The sequence below is a fragment of the Dendrobates tinctorius genome, unplaced genomic scaffold, assembly GCF_039654945.1.
Source record: "Dendrobates tinctorius isolate UK_male_01 unplaced genomic scaffold, ASM3965494v1 ptg000162l, whole genome shotgun sequence".
Lineage (NCBI taxonomy): Eukaryota > Metazoa > Chordata > Amphibia > Anura > Dendrobatidae > Dendrobates > Dendrobates tinctorius.
Genome location: NW_027361829.1, coordinates 65,590,168 through 65,610,358, shown reverse-complemented (window position 1 = coordinate 65,610,358; position 20,191 = coordinate 65,590,168). Strand labels below are relative to the sequence as shown.

At 45.4% G+C, this 20,191-nt stretch overlaps 1 protein-coding gene across 1 annotated transcript in view; it reads left to right on the top strand.

Annotated features, from left to right (window-relative positions):
- Positions 1 to 20,191, top strand: part of LARS2 (leucyl-tRNA synthetase 2, mitochondrial) — a 537,549-nt gene that overhangs the window by 78,189 nt on the left and 439,169 nt on the right. The gene's annotated exons all lie outside the window — the stretch shown is intronic.

Sequence of the window (20,191 nt, the reverse complement as noted above, 5' to 3'; positions counted from 1 at the left end):
TAAAATTGCAAAATTTTCTAAATTTTTGCCATATTTCTGTTTTTTTCATAAATAAACACAAGACTTATCGAAGAAATTTTACCACTAACATGAAGTACAATATGTCACAAAAAAACAAAGTTAGAATCAGCGGGATCCATTAAAGCGTTCCAGAGTTATAACCTCATAAAGGAACTGTGGTCAGAATTGTAAAAATTGGCCTGGTCATTAAGCTGCAAACTGGCTCTGTCGCTAAGGGGTTAAGAAAAAACAAATATATACCCATATCACTTGTTTATTTTCACCAGGTAAACCAATATAACAACACAAAATTTAGAAATAAACATTTCTGACATTCAAAAACAAAACAAAAAAAATCAGTGACCAATATAGCCACCTTTCTTTACGATGACACTCAAAAGCCTTCCATCCATAGATTTTGTCAGTTGCTTGATCTGTTTACGATCAACATGGTGTGCAGGAATAAGCGGAGGACCCCAGGGCATGTAGTTCCAAAGCTTTACTCACAGTCTGTTGTGCATACAGGTGCCTGCATCTGTGCCGTGTCCTCCGGGTCAGGAGCTCAGCCAACTTCCACGCAAGATGAAGTACTCCGTTCCAACACTCCGCCAACATATGTGCCTTTTCTGAACGTCTCCCTTTTGCGCCTATAGTGAAGTACTCTCAGTACTGAGTTACACTGGAGTTCCTAATGTCAGATGTTCCTATGAACTCTACTTGTACGGCAGACAGCTGTAGCCTGCTTCAGGGACTCCTTGCTACTAAGTCCCGGCTCACTCATGTTGCTATTGTGCCCCCAAGTCTTGTGTGGGAATAAAGTGGTGACAACTTCTATTCCTCCGGTGTCTGCTGCAGGACCATTAGTATCCATACAACCTCGGGGACCGGACCCCGGCCTTGCGCTGTGAACTTGGGAAGGGTTCTGCTCTAACACTAATCCTCAGTCCTCCTCTTCTCCTTATGTTCCGTTCAAATCTATCTTTCTTATAAAGAGTCAGGCTTTCCATCTATGTCTCTTTCCTGTGCCAGCAGACCCAGGTCACTGAGGTCCGCTGCAACACTTCCCTCGTCCATCCCTCTCCGGGGATCTTCTCTCACAGACTGACCTAGTCAGGCTCTCTCATCCTAAACTCTTCCCAGTCTTTTGGTGCAGACTAAGCTCCACCCACCTCCCAGCACTCTTTGTGTTCCAAGCAGGGAGCCACCAAAGGGTGCTTTGCTACACTACTATGTTGTGTGGGATGCAGGTGTTGGAGTGTGGTCAGGTGTCTCCACCTTACCTGAATGGTGGGGTACCACACCTCAGGAGGAGGTGCAGTACCTCTGTGGCGACTGAACCCTCAGGGGTGCCACAAACCCCCCCGTTAAACACAGCACGTCCGCGGGCTGCAAGTGAACAAAGTTAGACAAACAAAGGAACATACAAAAATTTTTGAATGCTGATAAACAATTCTTATCTAAACTTCCCAATGTGGGAGGCACTCATTCTTGAATGTTGCAAACAACTTAACTAACTATGATTTATTGCATTACCTTATTTTAAAGTGCTATTCAATACCCTTTATCACATTTCACATTTCCACTTCTTAACTATAAGTGACAACCGCTGGTACCTGGTTCGTCACCTGAATATTCTTTATTTAAATTTTCATCTCTTTACTCCTAATCAGATACCTAGTCATTACTATCAGTTTAAACTTTATATAAAAGCTATTCTATCACTATGAATACTCTCATAAGACACATTATATAACTCTTCACATTAAAACATCACAATTCTTGTAAGTGCTGGACACCGCTCCCAGACGGGATTTCTTGCAGTGTCCTTAGGTTGGAGCAATGCTCCAGGTTGAGGTAGTCTTCACTCTTAGAAAGCCTACGTAAAACCAAGAAAGGGCACCTAAAGAGACGCAACTATATACAAGAAAGTTTGTGATTCACTCCAAGTTCATGATCACTGTAGTTCAGTAAAAATGCTGCCAACGCAACTAGGCAAAAACTGGAACATAATTGTAAACAATAGGGCACTACGGTGCCAATACACTCCTGGGTAACAGTTAGTTAGTTAGTTTGGGCATGTTCCTTAATGTTGGTTCCCTCCTGGGGTGATGAAAGCTGGTTTCTTGAGCTGCTTCCAGGGGAGAACTTGTGGACATCCTCTTCCTGCTTGTGTAGCAGGGGTAACAACCTGTACCATGGGGTGCTGCACTGTAGTGGAGGTGGTTTGCTGTGCTTTGGCAGGTACAATTACCACTGTGGGAGGTATTCCTGGCGGGGAACATAGGCTTTTTCTTTCTTATAAGCCAATATAAAATCCACAGGAATACGGTGCACGTTCATAGCATACCAGCCCCGTAGCCCCTCAAGCCGGGAGAAAGTGACGTATTCTCCCGGTTGCAGATCACAAGCAGGGTGTCCCCTCCGGAGGTGAGATTCCACGACCCTCCTGCTGAAGAAGAGGTCAGAGATCCTCTGGGGGTCTGAGATGAAACCAACCTCAGTCATGGTTGACATTCAGGACCTGACCCCATCCTGCTGAGTCCCGGGGACCATAGTGACCGGCACAGACCCTTTCTTTCCAGTCCATGTCAGGGCCTAGCACTGCCAGACTCCGCTGTTCCTGTTCCCTCTGCTCGGCTGCCAGCTGGCAGATAGTCGCTTGGCATCTGGCCTCTGTCTCCTCCTCCTCCTCCCGGGATCGGCCTCTACCCACCGTGGACAGGGGCACCACTGCTATGGGTTCAGGTCCCCCCCCCAAGGACTCGAGTCGCGGTCCCAGACCAGGTCTAGCATGACCTGCCCGGACACTGCAACAGCTGTGCGCCCCGAGGCCTTCCTGGGTGCAGGGGCGGCGGTCATACCTGGAGCCTCCTGACATGGTGATATCGGCTCCGGTGCAGGCTCTGGACGGCTACCGGTGGCAGCGGTGGTGACGGAGGCTGCCCGGTCCAAGATTGGAGATGGTGGTGGAGCACATGGCGGCTCCGGGTCCGCAGGGGTCTCCGGTGGGACCTGCCCTGCCGCGCTAGGTCCAGGCAGGAGCGTAGCTTCAGCTTCCAGTCCCTCCGATAACTCCTCCAGACAGGCAGCGCCCAGCGGCGGTTGCAGCGTGGAGGTGGTGACAGATGCGGCCGGTGGTGTCTCAACAGCCGCGGGCTCCACAGGTGCTGCCTGGGGAAGAACTGTAGCAGCGACGGCAGGTACCGGAGATATAGGTCCCTCATGGGCGCGCCGCAGGTTCAGGTCCCAGAGAGCCTCTTGTCTCAGCCGCAGGCAGCGTGTCAGCTGGGCAATCGCATCTTCCAGCTGCTGGCAGTCAATTTTGGAAGCAGGGTCGGAGCCTTCAGCTTCTGCACTGGGGAAGTTCTGCTCAACCTCCTCGCACTCTTCGGGCCTCCTTCCTTCTTCCATCATGGCATCTTGGCGTTCTTCCTTCCCGGGCTTCTTTCCCGCCACCGGGACTCGCTCCTCCTTCTGGGGGCGGCGTCTTCTTCCTACTCCTCCATACCAAGCCAGTATACGAACCCCTCTGGGGGTGGGCCATGTTGCTGTAGCATAGAAGTTAAGGCAGGGTAGGCCCATTACAGTCCGCGCTCTTTTCTTAGGACCACCCATGTTATCACGCCCTTCTTCACCGCACCGGCGGCCATTTTGAGAGTCCATTTTACAGTCTATCAATTTGGTTATTTTGCACATTCTCAGCAGTTAAGTCCAATAAATCTTCGGCACACAGAACCCAGTGGTACTGGGCTTTGTTATCCTCTTTGTGATGCCAAATTAGGTCGCCCTCACACCCAGGGCAGCAGGGTACTCAGTACCGGGCCCGCGGATCTCCACGAGTGGGGTTGTTCTCACGGCAGCTATGACCCAGTCTGTGGCCCTGGGCGCCCATTGTAAATAGCGGAAATGTTCATTGAATGATTCGTGACGCCACCTGTGGTGTTCGGCAAGAAAGGTGTTAAGCCGATGCTGCGAACAGATCCTCTGGGACAGATGGTGTAGTGCAGCAATGATGTTGTGGCCCTCCATAGGTAGGGCAGTAGTCCCAGGGCAGTGTAGGTGAAGAGACAGAGGAGAGACGTAGATGGTGCAGTGTCAGACACAGAGATGTAGCAGTGCTGAGGGTGTTGGCGCAGGAATAAGCGGAGGACACCAGGGCATGTAGTTCCAAAGCTTTACTCACAGTCTGTTGTGCATACAGGTGCCCGCATCTGTGCCGTGTCCTCCGTGTCAGGAGCTCAGCCAACTTCCACGCAAGATGAAGTACTCCGTTCCAACACTCCGCCAACATATGTGCCTTTTCTGAACGTCTCCCTTTTGCACCTATAGTGAAGTACTCTCAGTACTGAGTTACACTGGAGTTCCTCCTGTCAGATGTTCCGATGAACTCTACTTGTACGGCAGACAGCTGTAGCCTGCTTCGGGGACTCCTTGCTACTAAGTCCCGGCTCACTCACGTTGCTGTTGTGCCCCCAAGTCTTGTGTGGGAATAAAGTGGTGACAACTTCTATTCCTCCGGTGTCTGCTGCAGGACCATTAGTATCCATACAGCCTCGGGGACCGGACCCCGGCCTTGCGCTGTGAACTTGGGAAGGGTTCTGCTCTAACCCTAATCCTCAGTTCTCCTCTTCTCCTTACGTTCCGTTCAAATCTATCTTTCTTATAAAGAGTCAGGCTTTCCATCTATGTCTCTTTCCTGTGCCAGCAGACCCACGTCACTGAGGTCTGCTGCAACACTTCCCTCATCCATCCCTCTCCGGGGATCTTCTCTCACACACTGACCTAGTCAGACTCTCTCATCCTAAACGCTTCCCAATCTTTTGGTGCAGACTAAGCTCCACCCACCTCCCAGCACTCTTCGTGTTCCAAGCAGGAAGCCACCAAAGGGTGCTTTGCTACACTACTATGTTGTGTGGGATGCAGGTGTTGGAGTGTGGTCAGGTGTCTCCACCTTACCTGAATGGTGGGGTACCACACCTCAGGAGGAGGTGCAGTACCTCTGTGGCGACTGAACCCTCAGGGGCGCCACAGTCACGTGCCCAAAAATGGTACCAATAAAAACGTCAACTCGTCCCGCAAAAAATAAGACCTCACAAGACTCTGTTTGTCAAAATATGGAAAAATTATGGCTCTCAAAATGTGGTGATGCAAAAACTACACATACTGCCCACCTATTTTTGGACTACCCTGTATGTTTGAGACCCCATGACTGCATGTCTCGCGGCTGTTCAACAGCCACAATCCCTGCATGTGTCGCGGCTGTCGAATAGACGCGAGACATGCAGGTACAGCGACTTTTACATATTATTTGAGCACGCTCATCGCTAGAGACTATCTCACTAACATGTATAAATACAGTGGGAATGGAAAGTATTCAGACACCTTTAAATTTCCCATTCTTTGCTTCATTGCAGCAATTTGATAAATTCAAAAAAGTTCATTTTTTTCTCATTAATGTCCACTCTGTCTTGACTGAAAAAAATAGGAATGTAGAAATTTTTGCAAATTTATTAAAAAAGAAAAACTGAAATATCACAAGGTCACAAGTATTCAGACCCTTTGCTTAATATTGAGTAGAAGCACCCTTTTGAGCTAGTACAGCCATGAGTCTTCTTGGGAATGATGCAACAAGATTTTCACACCTGGATTTGGGGATCATCTGCTATTCTTCCTAGCAGATCCTCTCCAGTTCCGTCTGGTTGGATGGTGAACGTTGTTGGACAGCCATTTGAGGTCTCTCCAGAGATGCTCAATTTGGTTTAGGTCAGGGCTCTGGCTAGGCCATTCAATAATGGTCACAGAGTTGTTCTCAAGCCACTCCTTTGTTATTTTAGCTGTGTGCTTAGAGTCATTGTATTGTTGGAAGGTGAACCTTCGGTCAAGTCTGAAGTTCAGAGCTCTCTGGAAGGTTTTCATCCAGGATATCTCTGTACTTAGCCACATTTACCGTATATACTCGAATATAAGCCGAGATTTTCCCCCTCTCGTCTTATATTCGAGTCATATACAAAGGGGGTCGGAGGGGGAGGGGGGCTGGGGTGTCAGGTCATACTTACCTGTCCTGACACTGTGTCTTGAGCCCCCAGCTTCTCCGCGCATATTCATGAGTTTTAATGAGCGGTACCACATGACCTCTGAAGGCAGGAAGAGAGAGCGCGGAGAAGCTGGGGGCTCAAGACACAGCGTCAGGACGGGTAAGTATAGCGATACTTACCTGTCCTGCGTCCATGGCTGCTTGCTGCTGTCTGTCATCGGTCAGCGACTTCAGACAGCAGAGGGCGCGGTGACGTGGGTAGTGCGCCGCGCCCCCTGCAGTCTGAACGTCACTGACTGATGACGTGGCAGATAGCGGTGAGCAGCCATGGACGCAGGACATTTGAGTATCTGACACCCAGCGACGGAGAGGTGAGTATGTCTTTTTTTTTTATTTTTACATGCAGCAGCAGCAGCATGGGGGCAGCATATGGGGGAATAATCTATGGAGCTTCTTCTGGGGTCAGCATATGGGGGAACAATCTATGGAGCTTCTTCTGGGGTCAGCATATGGGGGAATAATCTGGAGCTTCTTCTGGGGTCAGCATATGGGGGAACAATCTATGGAGCTTCTTCTGGGGTCAGCATATGGGGGAACAATCTATGGAGCTTCTTATGGGGTCAGCATATGGGGGAACAATCTATGGAGCTTCTTATGGGGGCAGCATATGGGGGAATAATCTATGGAGCTTCTTCTGGGAACACCATATGGGGGAATAATCTATGGAGCATTTCCCACCCTAGGCTTATACTCGAGTCAATAAGTTTTCCCAGTTTTTTTGTGGCAAAATTAGGGGGGTCGGCTTATACTCGGGTTGGCTTATACTCGAGTATATACTGTATATTTCAATCGAATGGCAACCAGTCATCCTGTTCCTGCAGCTGAAAAACACCCTCATAGCATGATGCTGACACCACCATGTTTCACTGTTGGGATTGTATTGAGCAGGTGATGAGCAGTGCCTGGTTTTAACCACACATACCGCTTAGAATTATCACCAAAAAGTTATATCTTCATCTCATCAGACCTGAGAATCTTATTTCTCATAGTCTGGGAGTCCTTCATGTGTTTTTAGCAAACTCTATGCGGGCTTTCATATGTCTTGCACTGAGGAGAAGCTTCCGTCTGGCCACTCTGCCATAAAGGCCCGACTGGTGGAGGGCTGCAGTGAAAGTTGACTTTGTGAAACTTTCTCCCATCTCCCTACTGCATCTGTGGAGCTCAGCCACAATGATCTTGGGTTTCTTCTTTACCGCTCTCCTCTCACCAAGGCTCTTCTCCCACGATTGCTCAATTTGGATGGACAGCAAGGGACCACCCTCTCTTGGGAGACTTCTGGTGGTCTCAAACTTCTTCAATTTAAGGATTATGGAGGCCACTATGCTCTTAGGAACCTTGAGTACTGCAGAAATTCTTTTGTAACCTTGACCAGATCTGTGCCTTGCCACAATTCTGTGTACATTAATGAGAAAAAAATGAACTTTTTTGAATTTACCAAATGACTTTTAGTACCCACTTTACACGTGAGGTCAATACAAAGGATTAGCATATGATTTATTTCTTCAAGGGACCTAACAAAGGAAGAGGGGATATAACGTGTTTTTCGGACTATAAGACACACTTTTTTCCTCCAAAAATATGGAGGAAAATGAGTGGTGCGTCTTATAGTCCGGATGTACCAGTGGGGAGGTGGGGGAACAGCATTGGGGGAGCAGCGGGTCACAGAAGGCTGGAGCCGGCGGCTGCGGCTAACTCCTGTTCCCGCTGCTAAAGAGAAATTAATTTTCACTGCCTTCCATGCCCATAGGCAAGGAGGGCAATGAATATTCATTCCTCTTTAATAAAAGTATGTTGGTATGATTTCCCCCCAACCCTGATTCTGGTATGCATGGCCCCATCCTTCATTTCTCTTAAAGGGAACCTCTCACCCCCCCTGGACGTTTTTAAGTAAAAGAGCCACCTTCAGCAGCACTAAGGCTGCACTCTGTGAAGGAGGCTCTTCTGTTTCTTACACTCAGTTACACTGAAATATTAAATTTTATAAATAGGTCCTCATACCTGTTATGCGTCCTATAGGTATGCTGTGTCCCCCTGAAGCAGCCGCCTCCCCGCCGTCAATCATGTCTCTGCAGCGTCTCATGTCTCTGCAGCGTCTGGGCCCCCCCTCCCATAGCCGTCCATCATGCCCCTGTGCTGCCATCTGGTCCCCGCCTCCCATAGCTGTCCATCATGCCCCTGCGCTGCTGTCTGGGCCACGCCTCCCATAGACATCAATCTTGCCCCTGTGCTGCCGTCTGGGCCCCGCCTCCTTCTGTCTCCTATGGCAGCGCCTGCTCTGTGAAAACAGTCCTCGGGCATGCGCAGTGCGCGCTGCCCTGAACTGACATCAGGCAATCATGCCTGTGTGTTGTGGAGGCCCCAGATCCTGCCCCGCAGTGTGACTTCATCATAACACACACACTGCGGGGCAGGATCTGGGGCCTCCACAACATGCAGGCGTGAACGCCTGATGTCAATTCACGGGCAGCGCGCACTGCGCATGCCCGAGGACTGTTTTCACAGAGCAGGCGCTGCCATAGGAGACAGAAGGAGGCGGGGCCCAGACGGCAGCACAGAGGCATGATTGACGGCTATGAGAGGCAGGTCCCAGATAGCAGCACAGGGGCATGATGGATGGCTATGGGAGACGGGGCCCAGACGCTGCAGAGACATGATTGATGGCGGGGAGGCGGCTGCTTCAGGGGGAGGCTTCATACCTATGGGACGCATAACAGGTATGAGGACCTATTTATAAAAGTTAATATTTTGGCGTTACTGGGGATCAGAAACGGAAGAGCCACCTTCACAGAGTGCAGCCTTAGTGCTGCTGAAGGTGGCTCTTTTACTTAAAAACGCCCGGGAGGGGGGGGGGTGACAGGTTCCCTTTAAGTAGCGGCAATCGTGACCGCCGGCAACAGCAGGAAGTCAGTGGCTGACACTGCACGCTACTGAAGAGCAATGAATACTCACTGCTCTCTGCAAGCACAGTTCTGGTGAGTATGCAGGCCGCTGTGCTCTGCTTGTGAGCAGCGCATGATGTCCCTGCTAAATAGGAAAGGATTCTTTACAGTTATAGCAGCCAGACTGTGGAATTCTCGGCTACAAGAGATAGTAATGGCAGATACTGTAACAGCATTTAAAAAAGGGCTGGATACTTTTCTCACAACAAATGTCATTGTGGGTTATAAATAATCTAGTGATAAAGAATGTATACCTTGTGGAGAATGGTAGAACTTGATGGACGCATGTCTTTTTCCAAACTATATATACTATAAAAACATGAATTAAACAATAGATCATTTTCTGATAATAACATTCCTTTACAGTGTAGACTTTAATAAATAAAAGGAGTGCTGAAACTCTTGGATATTATGCTACAGAATGGCTAATATGAGTGAGATACAAAATGCATACATGTTGGATTTTATGTAACAATGCATTTATTTTTTACTACAGGCCTTTTGATTTTCATATCTCCTCTAATGCAAATATATGCGGTCATTTCTGGACACACAATATTGATAATTGTCACTATTTAACCACAAAATATAATTATCCCTGCCCAGTATTGTAGCCAGCTCATAATAACATTATATCTCTTGTACAGATTCTCTTCACTTATACTTCCATCAATTTATATGGCTGTTGTGCTGTTCTTATGGCTTTCTAAGTGTATATCTGCCACTTGAACACGATGAAATCTCATTAAAATGTGACAAGCAATACATACAGTAAGTGTTACATTGTGTCGGTCTGCATCAACCTCTTACCCTTCCACTTTAGCAACCATTTTGTGCATAATCAAAAGGTCATGTAATTATTTTTTTATTGTGACATTTAGCTCGTATCTATGGGGAAAATGTCTAACATATCAATTTGATTTATTATGTAGGAAAATACAAAACGCTGTCGCCCACAGTTACAGGCAGCTCTACGCATTCTTGAGTGTCTATCGCATTCGCAGCTAGGCAGCCTACAGTTTCTCACTGTTAAAAAAAATAAAAACACCATTATATTATGTAGGAGCAATTGAATGCAGTTGCATATAGCCCTGTCCGTATACATTTACTAGAGTCTCTGAGAGATGACTATAAGAGCAAGTAAGAAAATGATTTCAGCAAGGTAATTGAGGGAATTGCGTCTGACAGATCACGGTTTCGAACTGTAAGCCTAAATAAGAACAAAAGACTTTCAAATGATATCCTAGGGATTCTAGCACTTCACAAGTCAGCAGTGTATCATAACCTTTCTGTCTGATACGATAGCGTAGTAATGGAGAGGCAGCAGGGGCACAGCCCTGCAGAGATGGAGAAACCACAAAGTTACGCACAGAATTTCAAGATGAATTTGGGTAGAAAAAACGAAAGATTTTGCAACACAGATGAACACCAGATAATAGCCTGGTTGGTTGCGAAATGGTCATGTATTTTGTGACAAATGTTTTATCACTGGAGAATTTGTCTCAACGCTGTTACACATGTACAGTATGAAAAACTGAACTGATCTTTAGAAATTCAAAGCCAATAAATGCATTGTTGAACAGTGGCTCTCTTAAAGACAACCTGTCATCAGATTCATGAACAATCTGTGCCTGAACATAGCAACATAGTTTTGAAGGCTGAAGGAAGACCTTATGTCCATCTACTTCAGCCTATTTTTAGTGCAGCTGTTCTGCATTGTTGATCCTGGGGAAGGCAAAAAACCCAGAGAGTAGAAGTCAATTTTCTCCGTAGGGAAAAAAATTCCTTCCCCTAAGCTGGGTCAACCATCTACCTATAATATTCTGTTATTCATAACCTTCTATACTGTTACTCACAAGAAAAGCATCCATTCCTTTCTTAAATTCATTCAGTGAGTTGGCCATCACCACTTCCTCAGGAAGAGAATTCCAGAGCCTCACTGCTCTTACGGAGAAGAACCCTCTTCTATGCTGGTGCAGAAATTGTCTTTCCTCCAAACGAAGAGAATGCCCCGTTGTTTTTGTCACAGTCCTTGGTACAAACAGTTCATTGGAGATATCTCTGTATTGCCCTCTGATATACTTGCACATATATATTAAGTCTCCCCTAAGTCTTCTCTTTTCTAGAGTAAATAGACCTAATTTTGATAACCTTTCTGGGTATTGTAGTGAACCAACTCCATTTATCATTTTAGTAGCCCGCCTTTGAACCCTTTCAAGTTCAGTAATGTCTTTCTTGAGCACCGGTGTCCAAAATTGCACACAATACTCCAAGTGTGGTCTGACGAGTGATTTGTACAGAGGGAGAATTATGTTTTCATCTCGTGTCCCCAGACCTCTTCTAACAACGGGTAGAATGAATCAGACACAAGCTGCGCGACTGCAACCGTGTATGTTTTACTCTGAAACGCTTTAAAGGTAATCTGTCAGCATGATTTACTTCCCCATTCGCTCAACTGTTTATATACGCGTGTAGCTCATAACTTTAAATATCCTATCCATTCCTTTGTTACTGAAAAATCACCATTTGTATCAATATGTAAATAAGGCTGAAGTGCTTTTGGCATGTGGAACCACTTCCCAAACCTCTGCCACCCCAGTTCTATTCCCACCCAGCATCACCTTCTCCAACTTGACTGACAGTTGACAGACAGCAGAGAAGCGGTCAGTCAATCAGAAGGTAGCGCTGAGTAGGGAATAGAGCTGGGGAGAGAAGAGACTTGGGAAGTGCTTCCAGGCGCTAAAAGCACTTTGTCCTGATTTGCATATTGATTGAAATGCAGATTTCATAGAAATGGAGGAACAGACTGGCTATGGCATGGATGAATGTGTCTATGCAAGAGCTATATCTGCATATAAAAACATTAAGGCCGGTTTCACTCTAGAGTGTGTGATGTGAGGAACTCGCACGATTCTCTCGCATCAACACCCGGCGCTGCCACTGGCACTCAAGAATGGAGCGTGTGGTTGCTTGTATTTCTATGCAGCCACACGCTCCGGTTCCGAGTGCTGGTGGCAGCGCCGGGTGTTGATGCGAGAGAATCGTGGAGAAAGTGAGTTATGTATAAAATGTGGCACATCTAAGAACTCAATTTATCAGCTGCCATCAGTGTAGTCAGGATTACAGTTCTGTGCTGGTCATCTCATATCACAATGGTGTTACACTTTATAGGCTGAAAGTTAGTTTTATAACTCCTATGAGCCTGAAAATACAGAATGACATCTAGGTCCTTTCCTAATACAATGCCCATGACAGGAGTTTCCAGCAACATTTCTCGTCTTGTTCTCCCTGGACCCAGGACATCCATCTATCTGGAGACAACCTACACTATAAACTAAAGAGGAAAGCACTACTTTTCCCCCACTTAACACTTACATGAAACATAGCATTAGAAAAACAGTTTTATCAGCAGTATAGATTAGAAAAGATGAAAGGTGAGCAACTATATAATGTAATGTTATTAGGGTAGTGACACACTCAGCCTTTTCAACAATTCATGTAAACTAAAATGAAGAAAGAAACATGTATGAATAGTCTCTTCCTTTACAGAATGCAAAAGATTCTCCTACTGAGTGGGTGTCATGGATGGAAAGTGGTAACTGTCAGACATTTTTGGCATATACTTGGATATGCCATAACTGTCTCAGATGGTAATATCCATATGTAGTCCTTGGGATCGTTTGAATCTGTTAATGTGGCTCTTGGACCAGAAAAGGTTAGTGCATCCCTGTTTTAGGGCCTAAAAGGCAGACATTTCTTTCAGTGATAGGTTACACTGCACATACACTCACTGGCCACTTTATTAGGTACACCTGTCCAACTGTGTGTTAAGACTTAATTTCTAATCAGCCAATCACATGGCGGCAACTCAGTGCATTTAGGCATGTAGACATGGTCAAGACAATCTCCTGCAGTTCAAACCGAGCATCAGTATGGGGAAGAAAGGTGATTTGAGTGCCTTTGAACGTGGCATGATTGTTGGTGCCAGAAGGGCTGGTCTGAGAATTTCAGAAACTGCTGATCTACTGGGATTTTCACGCACAACCATCTCTAGGGTTTACAGAGAATGGTCCGAAAAAGAAAAAAAATCCAGTGAGCGGCAGTTCTGTGGCCGGAAATGCCATGTTGATGCCAGAGGTCAGAGGAGAATGGGCAGACTGGTTCGAGCTGATAGAAAGGCAACAGTGACTCAAATTGCCACCCGTTACAACCAAGGTAGGCAGAAGAGCATCTCTGAACGCACAGTGCGTCGAACTTTGAGGCAGATGGGCTACAGCAGCAGAAGACCACACTGGGTACCACTCCTCTCAGCTAAGAACAGGAAACTGAGGCTACAATTTGCACAAGCTCATCGAAATTGGACAGTAGAAGATTGGAAAAACGTTGCCTGGTCTGATGAGTCTCGATTTCTGCTGCGACATTCGGATGGTAGGGTCAGAATTTGGCGTAAACAACATGAAAGCATGGATCCATCCTGCCTTGTATCAACGGTTCAGGCTGGTGGTGGTGGTGTCATGGTGTGGGGAATTTTTTCTGGGCACTCTTTGGGCCCCTTGGTACCAATTGAGCATCGTTGCAACACCACAGCCTACCTGAGTATTGTTGCTGACCATGTCCATCCCTTTATGACCACAATGTACCCAACATCTGATGGCTACTTTCAGCAGGATAATGCGCCATGTCATAAAGCTCGAATCATCTCAGATTGGTTTCTTGAACATGACAATGAGTTTACTGTACTCAAATGGCCTCCTCAGTCACCAGATCTCAATCCAATAGAGCATCTTTGGGATGTGGTGGAACGGGAGATTCGCATCAGGGATGTGCAGCCGACAAATCTGCGCCAACTGTGTGATGCCATCATGTCAATATGGTCCAAAATCTCTGAGGAATGCTTCCAGCACCTTGTTGAATCTCTGCCACGAAGAATTGAGGCAGTTCTGAAGGCAAAAGGGGGTCCAACCCCTTACTAGCATGGTGTACCTAATAAAGTGGCCAGTGAGTGTATATAGTACTGGTCAAAAGTTTTGACACCCCTGTTCATGTCATAGTTTTCCTTGTTGTTACTGAAATGTGCACATTGCAAATTCAAACTAAAGGCAGCAAAATCACAAAAGTACACATATCAAAACAAAGAGTGAAGAATCATAAGTGATACAACCCACAATATGTTTTAAACCGTAGATTAGTCAAAATACTCTAATTTTACTCTGAAGACAGCTTTACACACTTTTGGCATTCTCTCAAATAGCTTCATCAGGTAACCAGTAATGGCTTTTTGAAAGAGTTCCCAAGAATAGAGCTCAGCATTGTATGTCCCAATACTACCTCTGCAAAACACACCTTATGGTCGCATTCACTTTCTGAAGGTCGGTGATTCCACAAGTGAACTCTTGAGGAGACACACCTGTTCTTTGTTCTTTAGATACCATTCCAGGGGGACTACTCGATGAAGCTGGTTGAAAGAATGCTAAGGGTGCTAAGCTGTCATTAGTGTAAAGGGGGGAACTTTGAGAAATCTAAAGTTTAAGACACACAGGTGCTTCTAGCCAAATTAGAATATCATCAAAAAGTTAATTTATTTCAATTCTTCAATACAAAAAGTGAAAATCATATTATATAGAGCCATTACAAACAGAGTGATCTATTTCAAGTGTTTATTTCTGTTAATGTTGATTACTATGGCTTACAGCCAATGAAAACCCAAAAGCCAGAGGCGTAGCTAGGGTTTCAGCTTGGGGGGGGGCGAAAAATCTGAGTGGGCCCCTAACCAGGTATTACTGACTACGACTGCGGGGGTGCACCCTAACTGTGAGTATAGGGGAACATCAGCAGATGACTGCTCTGAGATTGAAAATAAATCTATATACAAAAATGAACACTAATCAGAGGCGTATCTACGCTTTCTGGCACCCGGGGCAAGAATTTGGTTCGGCGCCCCCCCCCCCCCCCAAGTACATATGCGACTTGCACACATAGCCATGTACCCACGAGCCACTCTCCCTAATGCTCTCAATGTTCAGTAAAAAGTGAAAGCAGGATGAGAAGCTCGTTGTCACGAGACCATAACTATGAAAATCGCATATGAGTGAAGTGTCCATGTGATGACTACTGGAACCTGCAGAGCTGAATCCTGACATTGCAGCTTCTGAATTCTCACAATGAATGCACCTGCACACTTTTAGGATTCTCCCTTGCCGATGTACAGTCATGTCAGCACAAGTATGTGATTTGTATACTTCTGGCCACATTCCGACTAGACGTGCCCGGCCTCGCTCAGTTCATTTTCATTGAGTGAGGCCACACATGTCTAGTCAGCATGTGACCGTATGTATGTAAATTACCGGCATGATAGAATTCTAACAGCGTGCATTGAGCACTGTGAGAATTCAGAAGTCTGCAATCACATAGAATGTCTGCAGACTCAGCACAAACCTGGACAACCACTTTAATGTTCCTAACAAATAAAAACATTAGAATTAGTCAGTATCACAAATAATATTTACATCTAGGTACCTTAGAGATGACGTCGTCTCTGAAGTCGTTCTCCTTTTCTTCTTCTTGTCCAGACCCCATGATGAGTTTTCTCATCCACAGCCGTCTCTGTAGACTTCCATCTTCTCCGATCTTCTGCAGCAAATCTCCACACGATGCCCTTAAAGATAGAAGTGTCATTATAATGCTCCTAAATAAAAATATCTGCAATATACTGTCACCTCACACTATTCCCCTCCTCTTCATACTGTCTCCTCTATCATCCCTCTGTTTACCATACTGTCTCCTCATATATTTACCCCCTCACTCTCTATACTGTCTGCTCACACATACCCCTGACTCCCCATACTGTGTCTGCACACATGCCATCACCCTCACTCCCCATACTGTGTCCACATACATTCACCCGTTCGCACCACTTACTGTCTGCACCCATCCCCCATACTGTTTCCTCATACATGCCCTCATACATTCATACTCTTCATTTTTTGTCCTCAAATCTCCCCACACACATTAAATACCATCCCCACTGCAAATCCCCCATCCCCAATCCCCCCACACACATTAAGTACCCCCCATCCCCACTCCAAATCCCCCCACACATTAAGTATCCCCCATCCCCACTCATTAACCCCCATCCCCACTCTTTAACCCCTCCACTCATTAACCCCCATCCCCACTCATTATCCCCCCACACATTAACCCCCATTCCCACTCATTAACCCCCCACACACATAAACCCCCATTCCCACTCATTAACCCCACACACATAAACCCTCATCCCCACTCATTAACCCCCATCTTCACTCATTAACCCCCCCATACATTAACCCCATCTTCACTCATTAACCCCCATACTTTAACCCCTTTCACATTAACCCCCATCTCCACTCATTAACCCCCCACACTCATTAACCCCCATGTCCACTCATTAACCCCCCACTTATTAACCACCATCCCCACATTAACCCCCACACTCATTAACCCCCATCCCCACACATTAACCCCCATCCCCACACATTAACCCCCTACACATTAACCCCCATCCCCACTCATTAACCCCATCCCCACACATCAACCCCCCACACATTAACCCCCATCTCCACTCATTAACCCCCACACTCATTAACCCCCACACATTAAACCCCATCTCCACTCATTAACCCCCCCATCTCCCATCTTCGGTGGTTCTTCAGCTCCACAGAGGAGCACACTTACCACCAGCGTTTGCTCTGGGCGCCGGGGAGTGACGTCAGCAGCGTGATCACATGACATGATCACGCTGCTGACGTCGCTCTGACCCGGCGGTCAGAGCTTCAATTGTACTGGCGTCTGTATAGACGCCAAGTACAATTGGTGCCTGGGAGCCGGCGCGGCCTCCTCCTCTGCGCTAGCTGTCAGCTTGACAGCAGTCACATAGAACAGCCGACTCACAGTCACAGGATGGGGAGTGGCAGAACGCAGCCACCGGGGGAGACACTGTGGACCACTGCATTAGGCGGCCCGACTGCGCCCCCCCTGCTGCCTGCGCCCAGGGCAACTGTCCCGGTTGCCCCCCCCGGATACGCCTCTGATTAATATTATAGTGGTAGATACCAGTCCTGCAGACTATATAAGAGATCACAGAATAGTTATAGATTGTGACTTACAGGTGGCATTCTTTCTGGTGGACTTTTGCAGTGTTTTCCATCTAGCCCAGACCGACATCACAATTTCTCCAACCAGGACTCGTCTGCAGAGATTAATCCATGATGGTTTGGGGAACCATGTCATCTGCTGGTGTAGGTCCACTGTATTTTATCAAGACCAAAGTCAGCGCAGCTGTCTGCCAGGAAATTTTAGAGCACTTCATGCTTCCCTCTGCCAACAAGCTTTTTGGAGATGGAAATTTCATTCTCCAGCAGGACTTGGCACCTGCCCACACAGCCAAAAGTACCAATACCTGCTTTACAAACAACAGTATCACTGTGCTTGATTGGCCAGCAAACTCGCCTGACCTTAACCCTATAGAGAATCTATGGAGTATTGTCAAGAGGAAGATGAGAGACACCAAACCCAACAATGTAGATGACCTAAAGACTGCTATCAAAGCAAACTGGGAATCCATAACACCTCAGCAGTGCCACAGGCTGAATGCCTCCATGCTACACCACACTGATGCAGTAATTGATGCAAAAGGAGCCCCGACCAAGTATTGAGTGCATTTACTGATCATACATTTCCGCAGGACAACATTTTGGATTTTAAAATCAATTTTCAAGCTGGTGTTAGAAAGTATTCTAATTTATTGAGATAATGACTTTTGGGTTTTCATTGGCTGTAAGCCATAATCATCAACATTAACAAAAACAAACACTTGAAATAGATCAATCTGTTTGTAATGGCTCTATATAATATGAGTTTCACTTTTTGTATTGAAGAACTGAAATAAATTAACTTTTTGATGATATTGTAATTTTGTGTGAAGCACATTGAAGACACTCAGTTAGTACATGAGCATGCTCGGATGCTCGGATATCACCTTATCTGGGCACGTTCGCTCATCACTAGATATTATCTCATTCACATGTATACAGTCAAAACTAGTAGTTTACATAAACTATATAACTTCTAGTCTCTACTGTAAATACACGTGTGGCCAATACTAATAAATGAACTTTTTGATGATATTCTATTTTTGTGAGAAGCACCTGTATTTTGGTTTGTTTCATACGGGTTTCTTTACTAGCTATTTCCATGTGTTTCTTAGTGGATCTGCTGCTTTCAATCGGAATCTACAAAGTTCACATTACAATAAAAACAAGGCAAGGAAAACCATTGCATGAACAGGTGTGTCCAAACTTTTGACTGGTACTGTCATTTTGCCTCATACTACCCGTAAAATAGGCTTTCTTGTCTATTAATGTTTGACGGCTGGCTTGACATCTTTGTTCAGAGGATCGGCGAGGGTCCAGGTGAATTGCCAATATTCTTTATGGCAAGAAAAACAAATTAGGCTTTATATTATATGCTTTAAGACAATGAAGTCCTCTATCTGCAGTCTTTTCCCCTTTCCTTGAATTCATTTGTGTACTCCAAAATTACTGTTTATGAAGATGAAAACAAGACAAAGCAGTTTGACTATTAATCAATGTAAAAACTACAAAAAATAAGTACCGTAGTCAAAATAAAACATTTATATGGCTCTGCACATCAACCTCAGAGGCGTAGCTATATGGGGCAGTCGCACCTGGGCCTGATGCCTATGGGGGGCAAAGGTCTTCCTTGCACATAAAAACACCACATACATGCCATACATGTGTGTGGTGTTTTACATACTGTACATATGGCGGCACAGTAGCTCAGTGGTTAGCATTGCAGCGCTGGGGTCCTGGGTTCAAATCCCATCAAGGACAAAATCTGCAAGGAGTTTGTATGTTCTCCCCGTGTTTGTGTGGGTTTCCTCCGGGTACTCAGATTTCCTGCCACATTCCAAGGACATACTGATAGGGAATTTACATTGTGAGCCCCATCGGGGACAGTGCCAATAATGTCTGTAAAGCGCTGTGTATTTAATGGCGCTATATAAATGAGTAAAAGAAATAAATAAAAATACATACTGTATAATAAATGTATCTTTTCTTTAGAAATATCCATTAGCATATAGTTTCATGAGCACATTTTATAACTTGAATATTGCAGGTGGTTAGTCAATATCTTTATGATCTTTTATTATGGCTTTTCAGTTATTACCCATTTCATTTGTATGATTGCTAAGCATACAACCATAGTCTTTAGTTGCACAAAAATAATTTCTAATAAATTTGAAAGGTAAGCTTTTTAAAAATGAATTATGAGTGAAGAACGGCATCTGCCAGACCGCAGGATCACATGGTGATGTGCAAGATTTCTGTGTTTTTAAAGAAATGATGGTCTCCTGCCAGCTTGAGATGATTCAAGTACTTGGCCCGCAAGCAGGACTCCTTTGCAATGCTAGTCTTCTAATCTGAGAATGCTGCTTTCAGTAATCACCTTAATATGAAATTCTTAAAATGAAAATGCCAGTCATTTATTGGCTTATAACCAACAAGCTCTGAAAGTGACAAAATTATAATTATTCCTTTAAGTGGCACGCAGGTGTTTAACTGTTAAAAACACATTCTTCCTGGATATGGCTGTAAGCCTACTTTGTAGAACTCATTTAGAAATAGGAACGCCAGAGAAGTTGAACACATTACAGCAAAGGTGCACGTTCATTTTTTATCAGAGACCCACACTGTAATGCCTCATTTGGATGGCCTTAAATAAGCCCTACACTGAGGATTTTTTTTTTATAAATCTGTGTACAGTGGGGAAAAATGTATTTAGTCAGCCACCAATTGTGCAAGTTTTACCACTAAAAAAGATGAGAGAGGCCTGTAATTGACATCATAGGTAGACCACAAATATGAGAGTCAAAATGAGAAAACAAATCCAGAAAATCACCTTGTCTGATTTGGAAAGATTTATTTTGCAAATTATGGTGGAAAATAAGTATTTGGTCATTAACAAAAGTTCATCTCAATATTTTGGTATATATCCTTTGTTGGCAATGATAGAGGTAAAATGTTTTCTGTAAGTCTTCACAAGGTTGGCACACACTGTTGGTAGTATGTTGGCCCATTCCTCCATGCAGATCTCCTCT